Source organism: Schistocerca americana, chromosome X (genome assembly GCF_021461395.2).
Source record: "Schistocerca americana isolate TAMUIC-IGC-003095 chromosome X, iqSchAmer2.1, whole genome shotgun sequence".
In the NCBI taxonomy this organism is placed as follows: domain Eukaryota; kingdom Metazoa; phylum Arthropoda; class Insecta; order Orthoptera; family Acrididae; genus Schistocerca; species Schistocerca americana.
Window position 1 is genome coordinate 159,563,763 of NC_060130.1, and position 19,389 is coordinate 159,583,151.

Below are 19,389 nucleotides of genomic sequence, written 5' to 3' on the forward strand. Positions count from 1 at the left end.
GCACTATGTCAGTTAGGCGCGAGATGAGAAAACTTGGATTTCATGGTCGAGCAGCTGCTCATAAGCCGGTAAATGATACAGTGCGAACTATGGATGAACGGCAACAGGCAGATGACGTATTTCTAGATTTCCAGAAGCTGTTTGACAGGGTGCTTCATTGCAGGCTGTTAACGAAGGTACGAGCATTTGAAATAAGTTCACAGATATGTGCGTGTCAAGAAGACTTCTTAAGTAATAGAACCCAGCATGTTGTCCACGACTGCGAGTGTTCATCAGAGACAATGGTATCGTCAGTAGTGCCCCAGGGAAGTGTGATAGGACTGCTGTTGTTTTCTATATACATTAATGATTTGGCGGACAGGATGGGCAGCAATCTGCGGTTGTTTTCTGATGATGCTGTGGTGTACGGTAAGGTGTTGAAGTTGGTTGGCTGTAAGAAGATTCAAGATGACTTGGACATAATTTCTAGTTGGTGTGGTGAATGACAGCAGCTAGCTCTAAATGTAGAAAAAGGGGTAAAAAGGTAAGTTAATGAGGATGAGTAGCAAGAACAAAGCCGTAATGTTCGGATATAGCATCAATAGTGTCCTGCTTCACACAGTCAAGTCATTTAAATATCTGTATGTAACGTTGCAAAGCGATATTAAATACTACGAGTTTGTGAGAACTGCGATAGGGAAGGCGAATTGTCGACTTAAGTTTATTGGGAGAATTTTAGCGAAGAGTGGTTCACCTGTGAAGGAGACAGCGTATAGGACATTGGTGCGACCTGTTGTTGAGTACTAGTCGAGTGTTTAGGGTCCGTATCTGGTCGGATTGAAGGAAGAGCTCAAAGCATTTCAGAGGCTGACTGCTAGATTTGTTAAAGGTAGGTTCTAACAGCACTTGTTACGGAGATGCTTCGGGAACTCAAATGGGAATCCCTGGAGGGAAGGCTACGTTCTTTTCGAGAAGCAATACTGAGCAAAACTTAGAGAACCGACATCTGAAGCTGACTGCCGAATGATTCTACTGCAGCCAACCAACACTGCGCACAAGGGCCTCGGAGAGAAGATACGAGAAATTAGGGCTCATACGGAGGCATATAGGCAGTCGTTTTTCCCTAGCTCTGTTTGCGGGTGCAACCGGAAAGGAAATGAGTAGTAGTGGCACAAGGTATCCTCGACCGCGGCTTCCGGTGTATCTATGTAGATGCAGATGTATATGTCACTTGTATAATGCATCCGTTAACTCATACACTCTTCCACTCGTCATAAAGTTCACAAATTGAGCGTCTATTTGTACTGAACACTGTAAGTTTTGTAAATAATGGCATAAAGCTTTACGTGCAAACTGACTCTTAATTTATGCAGTTGGTAACTGGTAGAAATACACTCCTGGAAATTGAAATAAGAACACCGTGAATTCATTGTCCCAGGAAGGGGAAACTTTATTGACACATTCCTGGGGTCAGATACATCACATGATCACACTGACAGAACCACAGGCACATAGACACAGGCAACAGAGCATGCACAATGTCGGCACTAGTACAGTGTATATCCACCTTTCGCAGCAATGCAGGCTGCTATTTTCGCATGGAGACGATCGTAGAGATGCTGGATGTAATCCTGTGGAACGGCTTGCCATGCCATTTCCACCTGGCGCCTCAGTTGGACCAGCGCTCGTGCTGGACGTGCAGACCGCGTGAGACGACGCTTCATCCAGTCCCAAACATGCTCAATGGGGGACAGATCCGGAGATCTTGCTGGCCAGGGTAGTTGACTTACACCTTCTAGAGCACGTTGGGTGGCACGGGATACATGCGGACGTGCATTGTCCTGTTGGAACAGCAAGTTCCCTTGCCGGTCTAGGAATGGTAGAACGATGGGTTCGATGACGGTTTGGATGTACCGTGCACTATTCAGTGTCCCCTCGACGATCACCAGTGGTGTACGGCCAGTGTAGGAGATCGCTCCCCACACCATGATGCCGGGTGTTGGCCCTGTGTGCCTCGGTCGTATGCAGTCCTGATTGTGGCGCTCACCTGCACGGCGCCAAACACGCATACGACCATCATTGGCACCAAGGCAGAAGCGACTCTCATCGCTGAAGACGACACGTCTCCATTCGTCCTTCCATTCACGCCTGTCGCGACACCACTGGAGGCGGGCTGCACGATGTTGGGGCGTGAGCGGAAGACGGCCTAACGGTGTGCGGGACCGTAGCCCAGCTTCATGGAGACGGTTGCGAATGGTCCTCGCCGATACCCCAGGAGCAACAGTGTCCCTAATTTGCTGGGAAGTGGCGGTTCGGTCCCCTACGGCACTGCGTAGGATCCTACGGTCTTGGCGTGCATCCGTGCGTCGCTGCGGTCCGGTCCCATGTCGACGGGCACGTGCACCTTCCGCCGACCACTGGCGACTACATCGACGTACTGTGGAGACCTCACGCCCCACGTGTTGAGCAATTCGGCGGTACGTCCACCCGGCCTCCCGCATGCCCACTATACGCCCTCGCTCAAAGTCCGTCAACTGCACATACGGTTCACGTCCACGCTGTCGCGGCATGCTACCAGTGTTAAAGACTGCGATGGAGCTCCGTATGCCACGGCAAACTGGCTGACACTGACGGCGGCGGTGCACAAATGCTGCGCAGCTAGCGCCATTCGACGGCCAACACCGCGGTTCCTGGTGTGTCCGCTGTGCCGTGCGTGTGATCATTGCTTGTACAGCCCTCTCGCAGTGTCCGGAGCAAGTACGGTGGGTCTGACACACCGGTGTCAATGTGTTCTTTTTTCCATTTCCAGGAGTGTATGTATAAGTTAACGGATGTATATATTCGTGATAAGTACTCGTATTAGATTTGAGTATACCTGTAGCGTATGTATTTGCCTGCAGACATGTACAATCTTTAGAGAAATTTCATGTTAAATAGCCAATACAAAAATATACTTCTCAGTTGCAAATTGTTAGTTACTGATATCTCCTAACGAAAAATTCGATGTACTTAGTTTGCACAATCAATCTCTCTCTCCCTCTCTCTCTCTCTCTCTCTCTCTCTCTCTCTCTCTCTCTCTCTCTCTCTCTCTGTCTGTCCCTCTCTCCCTCTATTACACACACACACACACACACACAAACACATGCAGTCAGGAGAAGTACATGTACACTTTCAACACACAACAATGATATTTCTGCTTGCTTTCTTTCAGTCCGAAACCGATACACTGGTTTAAACCTTAAACTTTCACAATATACAATAATTTACGTAAAACTGGTTATCATGATAAAAATTTGGCTTCTGTTTATTAGAACATACAAGTTTCTCTTTTACAAGACGCATTTTAAACTTGCGAATAGCTGCTTGTCTCATAAGAATATATTGCCTATTGCACCTGCCCGCAAACATTTTATTTTTTTCCTTTTATTTACAACAATGACTATTGCAAAGCTGTGTTGTTTTGTTAGCGACATACGGCAATATCCTGCATCGTCTTACACAATACTGTTCATTGCGTAATCTTGTACAGTTGCGTAACTGTTTGGAAATGTAAAGCAATCTTCTTCCCTGCTTTACTATGCCCCTGTGAACTCTTAAGTGCTGAATAAGTGGCTGATTTATTCCATGAATTCTGTATATCATTAGGCTACGCCTGCGAGAAACAGTCTTTTGCAATAGAGCGTTTCGCATTAAGCGGTATCGCCAGCTACACTGAACATTTTTGCCTCGTGGAAAAATCGTCACTCTTCCTTCTGTCTGTTTCAATAGTGCGTTGGGAACGTAAATATCTAAAAAAAAAACTGAGATAAACTAATCCAAAGAGCGACACGAAAACTATTGGTTCTGAATTACGAGTAACCTGTAGAGCAAGAGAATACAACGAATACAAGCTAGCCCGCAAGTAGACTGATTAATCAAAGCAGATCGTTGTGCAGAAAACCGGGAATTCCGGGAAGACTTTTGCATAATGGAAACTCTTACCGTAGATGTCAAGCTTGCATATACAGTATACAGTTTTCTTGCGTGAGTTAGTGACCCTCCCTTCACTACACCCACAACATATCCAAACTGTGTGCGAGAGCATGCTAAAAATTAACGGCTACATTTTTTTGAACTTTTGAAATAAAACAAACTTTATTAACAATCAAATTACAAGCTCTATAGATGGCTTAATGAGAATTTTTGCGAAAGTAATTAAAAATAAACTGGAAAAAAATTTTAGAACCCAAGAAGAACAATGTGGATTCACGGCTGGGAGATCATGTGTAGACCATATTTTCACATTACGACAGATTTTGGAGAAACATAGGGAAAAATAAAAAAAATATAGGATTAATTTTCATAGATCTAGAAAAAGCTTATGATGCTGTTCCAAGAAAATTACTTTGGAGAGCACTATATATGACAAACATAAACCCTTCCTTGATTCAAATAATACAACAGATATATGAAAATAACATTTGCCAAGTGAAAGTTGGTAATAAACTTTCACAGAAATTTAGAAGAAGCAAAGGCCTTTTACAGGGCTGTCCCATGTCACCATCATTATTTAAAATGTATATAGATATTAGCCTTAGAACATGGTCTCGTAAATGTAATAGTATGGGATTAGAAATGAGAGATGGAGTTTACCTACCTCATTTATTGTTTGCTGATGATCAAGTAGTCGTAGCACAAGATGGGGAGGATGCTAACTATATGTGCAATCAACTAGCAGTAGCATACAAAACTTGGGGTTAGAAGATTAATTACCAAAAAACAGAATACTTGACTAATGATTCAAATGAGCTATACATTGAAGGAAAGAAAATCAAAAAGATAAACACTTTCTGTTATTTGGGATCCATTTTAGAAATCGAGGGAAAATCAGAGTCAGAAATCAATAAAAGAATTAGTAGCGGACAGAGGGTCATTGGGATGCTTAACTTAGTCTTATGGAGCAGGAATGTAATGAGCAGAGCAAAAAAATTAATATAGAAATCCATATTAGAGAGTGTGGTTCTGTATGGAACGGAGACCTGGACAATTAACATGTAGCACATTAAAAAATTACAAGCTCTAGAGATGGACTTCTGGAGAAGATCGGCAAGAATCTCCAGGAAAGAAAAGATAAGGAACACCGATATAATAAGATGAATAGACATACTCTTTCGAGTATAAGACGTAATGGATAGGAAGAAGTTACAGTGGTACGTGCATGTACGACGAATGGAGAAAACCAGAATACCAAAATTGATACTGGAGTGGGAACCGGAGGGGAGGAGAAGAAGAGGACGACCTATGACCACCTGGCTCCAAAATGTACAGCGCACAATGAGGAGAATGGGCGCAGAGGAAGAGGACACACAAGATCGAAACACCTGGACGAATATTTTGAAAATATAGTTTAAGAACGTTTATTGTTTGTATTGTAATTTCCAAGTAAATTATTATGTTGGAGATAAGCCTCGGTAATGAGGAAAAGCTCAAAATAATAATAAATAAATATTAACAATTAACATCTTCATTCGTCATGTCTACATATTTGCAACCCTCAGGCGCTAGAGGGCTCCGATTTGTAGTGTATAAAACGGCGGTGTGTAGCGTAACTACATCAGTGGATGAGGTACGGAGTGCTGTAGTCGAGTTTCGAATTCGAAGAGTTCGTTCGCATATTGAGCCTCTCCTTCAGCATGACAATGCAGGACCACACACGAACGCTGCGATATTTTCAACATTCCGACGACTGCGTTCACAGTCATCGACATCCTCCATGTAATTCCGACTTGACCTCATCCGATTTTGATCTGCTTCCAAAGCTTAACGAACACCTTAGAGGACTCACTTTGATACTGTTGGGCCGGCCAGAGTGGCCGAGCGGATCTAGGCGCTACAGTCTGGAACTGCACGACCGTTACGGTCGCAGGTTCGAATCCTGCCTCGGGCATGGGTGTGTGTGATGTCCTTAGGTTAGTTAGGTTTAAGTAGTTCTAAGTTCTAGGGGACTGATGACCATAGATGTTAAGTCCCATAGTGCTCAGAGCCATTATTGATACTGTTGAAGCGGCGCAAGCACAGCTGAGGTTGTGGCTCCGTCAACAAAGTCAAACATTCTACAGTGACGATATCAACAAACTGCTCTATCGTTGGGAGAAATGTGTTCGTCGGCAGGGTGACTGTCGAGAAATAATATATAGACAGGAATAATGAAGATGTAGAATGCTAATAACGTTTGTTTTATTTAAAAAGTATTAAGAGTTTTCACACAAAACATTCGGAGGCGTTACTTTTCAGCACATCCTCGTGAAACTCCCTCTTTTGGCATGACACAGCAGCTTCTCCAAATTGAGTGATTCTCTTTGCACATATTGTAAGTAGCATGTTTAGGTTTTTATGTTGGTAACGCCATGTAGCGCTCTTAATGAAAATCACTGACTGTGCTGTGTGAAGTCTGTGGCTGGTTGGCATTGTTGAAATAGTCGCTATTGTAGTGTTGGGCAGTTGGAGGTGAACAGCGCGTAGCGTTGCGCAGTTGCAGGTGAGCCGTCAGCAGTGTTGGATGTGGGGGGAGAGATGGCAGAATTTTGAGAGCGGACGATCTGGACGTGTGTCCATCAGAAAGAGTAAATTTGTAATATTGGATATCATGAACTGTTATATGATGACTTTTGAACATTATTAAGGTAAATACATTGTTTGTTCTCTATCAAAATCTTTCATTTGCTAACTATGCCTATCAGTAGTTAGTACCTTCAGTAGTTAGAATCTTTCATTTAGCTGGCAGTATTGGCGCTCGCTGTATTGCAGTAGTTGGAGTAACGAAGATTTTTGTGAGGTAAGTGATTCATGAAAGTTATAGGTTATTGTTAGTCAGGGCCATTCTTTTGTAGGGATTTTTGAAAGATTGCGTTGCGCCAAAAATATTGTGTGTCAGTTTAGTGTTGATCAGAATTAAGTAAATGGATGGGGGCTATGTAAGTAGGCTGTTTAGGTTTTTATGTTGGTAACATCACGTAGCGCTCTGTATGAAAATCACTGACTGTGCTGTGTGAAATCACTGTGGCTGGTTGGCATTGTTGGAATAGTCGCTATTGTGGTGTTGGGCAGTTGGATGTGAACAGCGCATAGCGTTGTCCAGTTGCAGGTGAGCCGCCAGCAGTGGTGGATGTGGGGAGAGAGATGGCAGAATTTTGAGAGCGGACGGTCTGGACGTGTGTCCATCAGAAAGAGTAAATTTGTAGTATTGGATATCATGAACTGATATATACAGGGTGAGTCACCTAATGTTACCGCTAGATATATTTCGTAAACCACATCAAATACTGACGAATCGATTCCACAGACCGAACGTGAGGAGAGGGGCTAGTGTAATTGGTTAATACAAACCATAAAAAATGCATGGAAGTATGTTTTTTAACACAAACCTACGTTTTTTTAAATGGAACCCCGTTAGTTTTGTTAGCACATCTGAACATATAAACAAATACGTAATCAGTGCCGTTTCTTGCATTGTAAAATGTTAATTACATCCGGAGATATTGTAACCTAAAGTTGACGCTTGAGTACCACTCCTCAGCTGTTCGATCGTGTGTATCGGAGAGCACCGAATTACGTATGGATCCAAAGGGAACGGTGATGGACCTTAGGTACAGAAGAGACTGGAACGGCACATTACGTCCACATGCTAACACCTTTTTATTGGTCTTTTTCACTGACGCACATGCACATTACCATGAGGGGTGAGGTAAACGTACACACGTGGTTTCCGTTTTCAATTACGAAGTGATGACTTTTGAACATTATTAAGGTAAATACATTGTTTGTTCTCTATCAAAATCTTTCATTTGCTAACTATGCCTATCAGTAGTTAGTGCCATCAGTAGTTAGAATCTTTCATTTAGCTGGCAGTATTGGCGCTCGCTGTATTGCAATAGTTCGAGTAACGAAGATTTTTGTAAGGTAAGTGATTCATGAAAGTTATGGGTTATTGTTAGTCAGGGCCATTCTTTTGTAGGGATTTTTGAAACTCAGACTGCGTTGCGCTAAAAATATTGTGTGTCAGGTTAGTGTTGATCAGAATAGGTAAAGAGAGAAATGTCTGGGTACGTTCAGTTTTGCTCAGCTGTTTGAAAATCAAATAACGTAGAGGTTTATCAGCACAGTAATTCATCAATTTTTCTAAGGGGACGTTTCAATATTTACTTATCTCTTTATAACACTATTGGTGGTATTTCGACAGTCCTCTTCCCGGAGCCACGATTAACGTTGCGGCGGATACGAACGCCTGCCGGTAGACACTGGAAGTTTTGTCTTGCTGGAGGACGAAAGATCACTTTGAACTGTAACCTGTACAAAAGCATCCGCCTACTAGTCTCCGAGACTACGAGAAGGTGGCTGGGACCCAGTGGGAGAAAACGGTGTCCAGCTCCCTTTATAACGAATAGCTACAAGGAACAAGCTTTCACTTCCTGCCAGCGAACTAACGAATGGCCAGTGTCCTTTTCGGCTGTTGATTAGTGGACGAAAGTTGTATGACTTTTGTGGTGGGCTCAGGGGAGGAAAGATGGATCACAGTCAGTATTAAGGAAGTTACGTTATGTTATTAAACAAGAGAACTGGCGTATCACATTTTCTCCTACATACTACAGACTTCTATTTTTATGCCTGCTGTGTATTTTCCAGCAGACTAAAGTGCCTCGTAATTTTTCGATGTACATCATCCAATTCGCAAACGACTGAGGTCGGCTATTTCCTGGGACTTCGCCCTAACCGTTGTACAATGCTGCTGCTGTTATGCTGCTGCTATTCCTGTTACTGCTACTATGTGACATCAATCGCTGCATAATCACATAAAGGTATTGGCAGTTCATGCGGGGTCCCGGACGTTACCATCACGGTGTACGTAACAGCTCATATGTCCGTTGCGGACAGTTTACCATCTTGACACACAGAAATAGGTGAAGCAGATCTTGCTTCTTGGAAACAGCCTCACGGTTTGCCTCGCTGGCAACCTGTGATGACGTTACCTTGCAGTACGCTGCATTTGCCACTCAGGTCTCCACATTCGACATAGCGGGCTTTGCGCGCGTGTAATTTCCACTCTTCTCTCCCACCATTGATGATACACTCCCACAAGAAAGACGCAAATCATCTAAGTCTAGTTGTCACTCCTTGCACGTAATGATTGCTTCCAACAGCCGATATTCAGCCGATGTAAACAACTGGCCGCGACCCTTGGAAGTTCCACAGTTCTTGAGCCTTTCGCTTCGTAGCAAGTCTCTGCACGCTCTCTGATCAGCGGTACGGTTCTCCTACTATGACAGTTGATTTCTAAGCGAAGGGGCCCGGGTTCGATTCCCTGCCGGGTTGGAAATTTTCTCCGCCCAGGAACTGGGGACTGTGTTGTCCCTACGTTCGTATCGCCATAACTGACAAACTATTAAGGTATCTAAATAGCCATGGCCCGAAAGCCAATAAACTGAGAAAAAAATTCAGTGACAGTTCCATCATAAGTATTCTATTACTCCCAAACAGCATTGAGGTCCCATCTAACATAACTCTCGCACATGAAGGACATGGTAAATTAAAAGAAAATGGAAGTAAGATTAGTGTTTAATGTCCCGACAACAATGTTGTCATTGGACAGTTAGATTATGCTCTGTAGATTTAGGTAAAGCACGGAAAACCTAAATATCGATGGCCGGACGGGGATTTGAACCGTCGTCCTCCCATACGCGAGTCTAGGTGTGCCAACCGCTGCGCCACCTCGCTCGATGTTGTACCATCAATAGTTCTACCAATTCCACGAAACGTGGTGGAGCGGTCTGGAATTTAATTTAGTACGTGCTCCTCTTGTAATAACAAATGTTAGTGATAAAATTGTCTCTCACTGCCATATTTCGAACTGATTATGTCCAGCTCTAGACTAACGAGCCCTTGCAACATTTGTGGCAAGAACTGGTCTGCTATTATGGCAGTCTTATTAGATGAAAGTTACAGCCGCAGTACATCCGCAAAAGAACTAAAATATATAGTATTTGTTGCAGTGACTGTACTGAGTGGTTACAATTAAAAGTGCAGCTAATCACGGAAGTCCAGTGTGGGCTGTAATTGGCGTATGGCAGCGAAAACTGATAGATATGCCAATGTGTTAATGCGGAGCTGATTTACGCTGAAAAAAAATTAGTTCCAATTTTGGCCACCAGGTGCAAATCTGATGCTGTACAGCATCTCGTCGACGTCTTCGGTGCTCATATTCAACAAACTGTGTGAGCGGTAGTTAATAATACAATCAACATAATGCCGTCCTCACTTGTTTGACCTTTTCTGCCCACGCCCGTTCCTAAATCATTACACATAGAAACATTTCTATACGTCTTTTTGCATTCACAGCATTAGATTTTGCACCTAGTAGCTAAAATCTAAAAAGTATTGTTATTCCAGCGTTAATCGGATCCGCAGTACTGCATTAGAATGTCTTGCAAATTTCGCTGCCATACGATAATTACAGTCCAAACTAGACCTCTGTAAGTAGCTTCCCTTTAGTTACGTCCGCCTGGTATATGACTAATTATAACTGTGTGCCAGCCAGGGAATTAAAACGCAGTGTTTAGAAGGAAGGGAGAAGGACTCGGCAAGTTGAAACTTTGAGGATGTCCATCATCTGTGATGGCATACCGTAATTGGTAGCACACTGCCCGTAAAAGCCAAGGATCCACGTTCGAATCCCAGCCCGAAGCTCAGTTTAAGTTTGTCACATAAAACCATTTAAGCAAACGTTTCAGTCTGTTTTTACACCGAAAGTTGTGCAATACCACGCAAACAATTGGTCAGGTAAACAACTGATGACAGATTATTCTAATTGGATGTCGTACGAAATTAGAAAGATAAGAAAAAGTATTTCACACATTCAGGAAAAGTGATCACTGCAATATTTACTTATTTTACTTGTTTTATGGAATCTCCAGTACATACGGGTTGCCTTCGGACGTGGCAGTCAATTGTATTTGCTTAAAAATATGAAAGTGGCCAGCTGCGCTAGAGGATCCATTAATTGCAGGAAGTACGACTGGCGACGTGACACAGGTGAACGCACCAGCTGCCGGAAACCAGCTGCTTTGCTACAAAGACCGGGAGGACCGGCTTGTCTCTGGGGCTCTGCCGTGCAAAGGGTGTTCGTTTGGCTTCTCTCATACCTGTAACCGGTAAATGTGAATATCGACACGAGACAAACTGGCAAACCTAGCTACCCCTTCGGAACACATCGACATCTCTACCATTTCAGGCTACACAGACTAGGTGTATAATAGTAACGATATTGCAGCGCCTGAGCTGTTAAGGAGAACGAGGCATTGTTCCTCCGAACACGCGTGCCCAGAGGAACAGGTACTGAGGCAATTACAGCCGTTATGAAACACAGGAAATGTTTTCGGAGCTGCGAATACGCAGACCCATCAGCTACATAAGGGAGTGATGACAATGAAATTATGTACCGGAAAGGGACTCAAACCTGGATTTCCCGCTTTACTAGAGCGGTCGCCTTAATCGCTTTAGCTATCCCCAGACCTAAACATCCATACGTCGTCTTACCTACGTCACAACCTCTACTCGTACGCACGTGCAGGGTAGGACATTTCACTGGTACCGGCGGATGAATGCGATATAGCAGTGCCGGTGTTATTAAGAAGTACATCTACATCTACATCCATACTCCGCAAGCCACCTGACGGTGTGTGGCGGAGGGTACCTTGAGTACTTCTATCGGCTCTCCCTTCTATTCCAATCTCGTATTGTTCGTGGAAAGAAGGATTGTCGGTATGCCTCTGTGTGGGCTCTAATCTCTCTGATTTTATCCTCATGGTCTCTTCGCGAGATATACGTAGGAGGGAGCAATATACTGCTTGACTCCTCGGTGAAGGTATGTTCTCGAAACTTCAACACAAGCCCGTACCGAGCTACTGAGCGTCTCTCCTGCAGAATCTTCCACTGGAGTTTATTATCATCTCCGTAACGCTTTCGCGATTACTAAATGATCCTGTAACGAAGCGCGCTGCTCTCCGTTGGATCTTCTCTATCTCTTCTATCAACCCTATCTGGTACGGATCCCACACTGGTGAGCAGTATTCAAAAAATGGTTCAAATGGCTCTGAGCACTATGGGACTCAACATCTGTGGTCATCAGTCCCCTAGAACTTAGAACTACTTAAACCTAACTAACCTAAGGACATCACACACTTCCATGCCCGAGGCAGGATTCGAACCTGCGACCGTAGCAGCCGCGCGGTTCCGGACTGCGCGCCTAAAACCACTAGACCACCGCGGCCGGCAGCAGTATTCAAGCAGCGGGCGAACGAGCGTACTGTAACCTACTTCCTTTGTTTTCGGATTGCATTTCCTTAGGATTCTTCTAATGAATCTCAGTCTGGCATCTGCTTCACCGACGATCAACTTTATATGACCATTCCATTTTAAATCACTCCTAATGCGTACTCCCAGACAATTTATGGAATTAACTGCTTCCAGTTGCTGGCCTGCTATATAGTAGCTAAATGATAAGGGATCTTTCTTTCTATGTATTCGCAGCACATTTCACTTGTCTACATTGAGATTCAATTGCCATTCCCTGCACCATGCGTCAATTCGCTGCAGATCCTCCTGCATTTCAGTACAATTTTCCATGTTACAACCTCACGATATACGACAATGTCATCAGCAAAAAGCCTCAGTGAACTTCCGATGTCATACACAAGGTCATTTATGTATATTGTGAATAGCAACGGTCCTACGACACTCCCCTGCGGCACATCTGAAATCACTCCTACAAGGTGCATTCAAGTTCTAAGGCTCCGATTTTTTTTTCTCCGGACTGGAAAGAGATAGAAACATGCGCATTGTTTTAAAATGATGCCGCATTCATTGTCAATACGTCCCAGAGATGGCAGCACCGTACGGCAGATGGAATTTTACCGACAGCGGCGAGAATGAGAACTGTTTTAAATACTTAAAATGGCGACGTTTTCCTTACTTGAACAGCGTGCAATCATTCGTTTTCTAAATTTGCGTGGTGTGAAACCAATTGAAATTCATCGACAGTTGAAGGAGACATGTGGTGATGGAGTTATGGATGTGTCGAAAGTGCGTTCGTGGGTGCGACAGTTTAATGAAGGCAGAACATCGTGTGACAACAAACCGACACAACCTCGGGCTCGCACAAGCCTAACTGACGACTTGATCGAGAAAGTGGAGAGAATTGTTTTGGGGGATCGCCGAATGACTGTTGAACAGATCACCTCCAGAGTTGGCATTTCTGTGGGTTCTGTGCACACAATCCTGCATGACGACCTGAAAATGCGAAAAGTGTCATCCAGGTGGGTGCCACGAATGCTGACGGACGACCACATGGCTGCTCGTGTGTCATGTTGCCAAGCAATGTTGACACGCAACGACAGCATGAATGGGACTTTCTTTTCGTCGGTTGTGACAATGGATGAGACGTGGATGCCATTTTTCAATCCAGAAACAAAGCTCCAGTCAGCTCAATGGAAGCACACAGATTCACCACCACCAAAAAAATTTCGGGTAACCGCCAGTGCTGAAAAAATGATGGTGTCCATGTTCTGGGACAGCGAGGGCGTAATCCTTACCCATTGTGTTCCAAAGGGCACTACGGTAACAGGCGCATCCTACGGAAATGTTTTGAAGAACAAATTCCTTCCTGCACTGCAACAAAAACGTCAGAGAAGGGCTGCGCTTGTGCTGTTTCACCAAGACATCGCTCCCGCACATCAAGCTAACGTTACGCAACAGTTTCTTCGTGATAACAACTTTGAAGTGATTCCTCATGCTCCCTACTCACCTGACCTGGCTCCTAGTGACTTTTCGCTTTTTCCAACAATGAAAGACACTCTCCGTGGCCGCACATTCACCAGCCGTGCTGCTATTGCCTCAGCGATTTTCCAGTGGTCAAAACAGACTCCTAAAGAAGCCTTCGCCGCTGCCATGGAATCATGGCGCCGGCGTTGTGAAAAATGTGTACGTCTGCAGGGCGATTACGTCGAGAAGTAACGCCAGTTTCATCGATTTCGGGTGAGTAGTTAGTTAGAAAAAAAATCGGAGGCCTTAGAACTTGAATGCACCTCGTACTTCAGAAGACTTCTCTCCATTAAGAATGACATGCTGCGTTCTGTTATGTAGGAACTCTTCAATCCAATCACACAATTGGTCTGATAGTCCATATGCTCTTACTTTGTTCATCAAACGACTGTGGGGAACTGTATCGCCGGCCGAAGTGGCCGAGCGGTTCTAGGCGCTACAGTCTGGAACCGCGCGACCGCTACATTCGCAGGTTCGAATCCTGCCTGGGGCATGGACGTGTGTGATGTCCTTAGGTTAGTTAGGTTTAAGTATTTCTAAGTTTCTAAGTTCTAGGGGACTGATGACCTGAGAAGTTAAGTCCCATACTACTCAGAGCCATTTGAACCATTTTTTTTTTTTTTTTTGGGGGGGGGGGGGGGGGGGGGGACTGTATCGAACACGCTTTGCTGAAGTCAAAGTACAATCCTAGGAACAGCCACTGCAGCGACTACAGCCTAAGGAAATACAAGAAACGTATACGCAATTGCGAATATGGACTACCATCGGCTGGAGATTGGAATAACGACAGTGAAAATCTGTGCCAGACGGGTGCAGGATTGAGTGGTATTCCTTATCACATTGGGACTTACCGAAGCACATGCTCTGACAGTTCTCTCTCGCATATCTTCAGGTGTAGTCGGAACGTCTTTACAAACAATGACTTTTACGGATCCGCACAAGAAAAAATCCAGAGGCCTCAAGTCTGGCGAATGAGCCGGCCACGACACGTCTCCTCCGCGTCCAATCCAACGGTTTGGGAATTGTCTCTGTAACTCATTTCTAGCTGCGCGGAGTAGCAGCACGGTTACACGCGCCATGTCACTGATTGCGCGGCCCCTCCCGCCGGAGGTTCGAGTCCTCCCTCGGGTATGGGTGTGTGTGTGTTGTTCTTAGCATAAGTTAGTTTAAGTAGTGTGTAAGTCTAGGGACATGACCTCAGCAGTTTGGTCCCATAGGAATTCACACACATTTGACATTTTTGACAACTCATTTCTAGCCATCAGCGAAACATGTGCTGGGCACCCATCGTGTTGATACCACATTCAGTTCCTTGTTCCTAAAGGTGTTTTTTCCAATAACAGACCTAATATTTCTTGCAAGCATGTAGTGTACTTCCTACCATTAAGATTTCCTTCGATAAAATACGGGCTTGTAATTCTCTTCTCCAGAATCCGACACCATACATTCACTGCCCATGGTTTTTGGTGTGCAACTTGCCCCAGCCAATATGGATTTTCAGTAGCCCAATAATGCATGTTATGCAAGTAAACATTTTCATGGTTCGTGAATGTAGCCTCGTCAGTAAATTAAATTAAATTGATAAATGCGTTATCCCTGGCCGAGTGGTTCTAGGCGCTACAGTCTGGAACCGCGCGATCGCTACGGTCGCAGGTTCGAATCCTGCCTTGGGCATGGATGTGTGTGATGTCCTTAGGTTAGTTTGGTTTAAGTAGTTCTAAGTTCTAGGGGACTGATGACCTCAGCAGTTCAGTCCCATAGTGATCAGAGCCATTTTTTTTTTTTTTTTTTTTTTTGCGTCATCCCTCTGAATCTGAAGTTGAGCCCATCGGCAGAATTCAGTGCGACGCATACAATCTGCACCAGTTAATCCTTGGTACTGATATGGCTAAGGATGATATTTATGGCGATGCAGAACACGAACAACACTACCCCGGCTCATGCCAGATTCCCTTGCGATTTGACACGAACTACCACAAAGATCTCGAACAGCGGCAAGAGTACCAAGTTCCGTTTCCTTGTTAGTAACTTTCCTTTGCCGGACATGTATTGGTTGCGTTAGAGATCCAGTTGTTCTCAATTTATCATACACATATTTAAATGTATGACGTATTGGGTGAGTACGTTGACGATATCTTTCAGCGTATAAGTCTCTAGCTCTCACTGAATTTCGTTTGCATTCTCCGTAAATGAGAAAGATATCGACTTGTTCTTCGAAGAAATACATCATTCACATGCATTTAGTTCGGCAATGCTATTCTTACCGTTCCTATTAGTGTTGTATTGCGAAACCGTCGAATGGTGTTTACATGCCAATGGCACGTTAGAACGATGTTTGCACGATATACGAGAGAGGACTGTCAGAGCATGTGTTTCGATAAGTGCCTAAGTGATAAGGAATACTACTCAATCCATGATAAGCACTGCATTGATACCAATGGTCATCACTTTGAACACCTTCCGTAAATGGACGTTCATGCCACATTTTTAACCTTCGTTGACCATCAAAGACCCTACACATCACTGGATTCGTCTCGATAGCCGCTATCAGAAAATGAGTACTAATCTATAGCATCCCATTTTAAAAAATAAATTAGACCTTCATATCTCTGACGCAACCCAACCTAACAACAAAAACCCACTGTCATATTATGGCCCCCGTTATCCCATGCAACATTTGTCTCACAAACGTTCCAGCTACTGTCATACTTTCAGAGTTATTCGAGGTAGCAATAGTTAATGACTCACCCAGTATACCTGTCCAGGAAGGACACATTTATTGAGAGTCGAGGGCCTGGTATTGGCAAATACACTACTGGACATTAAAATTGCAACACCAAGAAGATATGCAGATGATAAATGGGTATTCACTGGACAAATATATTATACTAGAACTGACATGTGATTACATTTCCACGCAATTTGGGTGCATAGATCCTGAGAAATCAGTACCCAGAACAACCATCTCTGGCCGTAATAACGGCCTTGATACGCCTGGGCATTGAGTCAAACAGAGCTTGGATGGCGTGTACAGGTACAGCTGCCCATGCAGCTTCAACACGATACCACACTTCATCAAGAGTAGTGACTGGCGTATTGTGACGAGCCAGTTGCTCGGCCACCATTGACCAGACGTTTTCAAATGGTGAGAGATCTGGAGAATGTGCCGGCCAGGGCAGCAGTCGTACATTTTCTGTATCCAGAAAGGCCCGTACAGGACCTGCAACATGCGGTCGTGCATTATCCTGCTGAAATGTGGTGTTTCGCAGGGATCGAATGAAGGGTAGAGCCATGGGCCGTAACACATCTGAAATGTAACGTCCATTGTTCAAAGGTGACCGAGACGTGTAACCAATGGTGACCCATACCATCACGCCGGGAGATACGCCAGTATGGCGATGACGAACACACGCTTCCAATGTGCGTTCCCCGCGATGTCGCCAAACACGGATGCGACCATCATGATGCTGTACACAGAACCTGGATTCATCCGAAAAAATGAAGTTTTGCCATTCGTGCACCCAGGTTCGTCGTTGAGTACACCACAGCAGGCGCTCCTGTCTGTGATGCAACGTCAAGGGTAACCGCAGCCATAGTCTCCGAGCTGATAGTCCATGCTGCTGAAAACGTCGTCGAACTGTTCGTGCAGATGGTTGTTGCCTTGCAGTCGTCCCCATGTGTTGACTCAGGGATCGAGACGTGGCTGCACGATCCGTTACAGCCATACGGATAAGATGCCTGTCATCTCGACTGCTAGTGATACGAGGCCGTCGGGATCCAGCACGGCGTTCCGTATTACCCTCCTGACACACCGATTCCATATTCTGCTAACAGTCATTAGGTCTCGACGAACGCGAGCAGCAATGTCGCGATACCATAAACCGCAATCGCGACGGGCTACAATCCGACCTTTATCAAAGTCGGAAACGTGATGTTACGCATTTCTCCTCCTTACACGAGGCATCACAACAACGCTTCACCAGGCAACTCCGGTCAACTGCTGTTTGCGTTTGAGAAATCGGTTGGAAACTGTCCTCATTTCAGCACGTTGTAGGTGTCACCACCGTGCCAACCTTGTATGAATGCTCTGAAAAGCTAATCATTTGCATATGACAGCATCTTCTTCCTGTCGGTTAAATTTCGCGTCTGTAGCACGTTATCTTCGTGGTGTAGCAATATTAATAGCCAGTAGTGTATATACGAAACAGCAGTGCCTGTGTTATTAAGGAGTGCAACGCAATATTCTTTCGGACATGTTTGCATGTCCGAAGGAGCATTGCATCGTTCTACTTACAAGGCGAAGTCACGACGTTGGGGTTACAGTTTTACTTCAAAACTTTGTACGCCTTTAGTAGGCCATTAAAGCAACATAATGTGCAAGTAATAAGGTGCTCTACTCTGACAATTCCGAGAAAATCGCAAGATAAATTTGACATGTCTATTACGTAACGGATGTATCTGTGCGTAAGTGCTGGGTGTTGAGAGTTCATGGTGGTTAGGTGGTTGGCGCTCCAGCTACGTAAGTCGAAGGTGTATGAGACGACGGTTCGACTCACATTTAATTTTTAATCTATATTTTTTCATCACTGGTCATATTATTTAATTTATATGACATTTGAAAGGTAATATAATTTTAAAAAACCACGTGTATTTTCATGAACTTTTAGTGAATATCATGTTGTCTGACCACTTACTATTAATCAAATTTAGTTATTAGAACAAACATATTTCTAACCATTTACAAGTAAATCAAGAATGAGATATCTCTAATGTAGGAAGAATGAATAGTGAAGGTGCAAATTTTTTGACAACCACAGAATTTACACTTATACTACAAAAATGGATGTTTGTGCGGGAGTCGAACGGTCACCTCATACACGTTTGTCTTACGAAGCTCGAACGCTAACCAGTTGATCATCATGAACTCTAATATACGGCACCTACAAACAGATACATCAGATACATAACAGACGCGTCAAACTGCTCTTGCGATTTTCTCGGATTTACCACAGTAGCACACCTTACTATTTATTTATTTATCTACACGACAAGTTCCGTAGGACCAAATTGAGGAGTGAATCTCTGAGGTCACGGAACGTGTCAGTACATGATATTACAACATAAAAGTAATAACAGATAAAAATAAAATGTTTATGAACCCAAAAAAAGTCAAGCCATAAGTTTCAGTAAACGCAGTCAACAATATAACATAAGAATCGGCTTAATTTTTCAAGGAACTCCTCAACAGTATAGAAGGAATGACACATGAGGGAACTCTTCTGTTTCGATTTGAAAGTGCATGGATTACTGCTAAGATTTTTGAATTCTAGTGGTAGCTTATTGAAAACGGATGCAGCAGTATACTGCACACCTTTCTGCATAGGAGTTACGGTAGTCCGATCTAAATGCAGGTTGGATTTCTGCCGAGTATTAACTGAGTGATAGCTGCTTATTCTTGGGAATAAGCTGATATTATCAACAAGAAACGACAGTAAAGAATATATATATTGAGAGGTCAATGTCAAAATACCCAGACTAGTTAACAGTGGTCGACAAGAG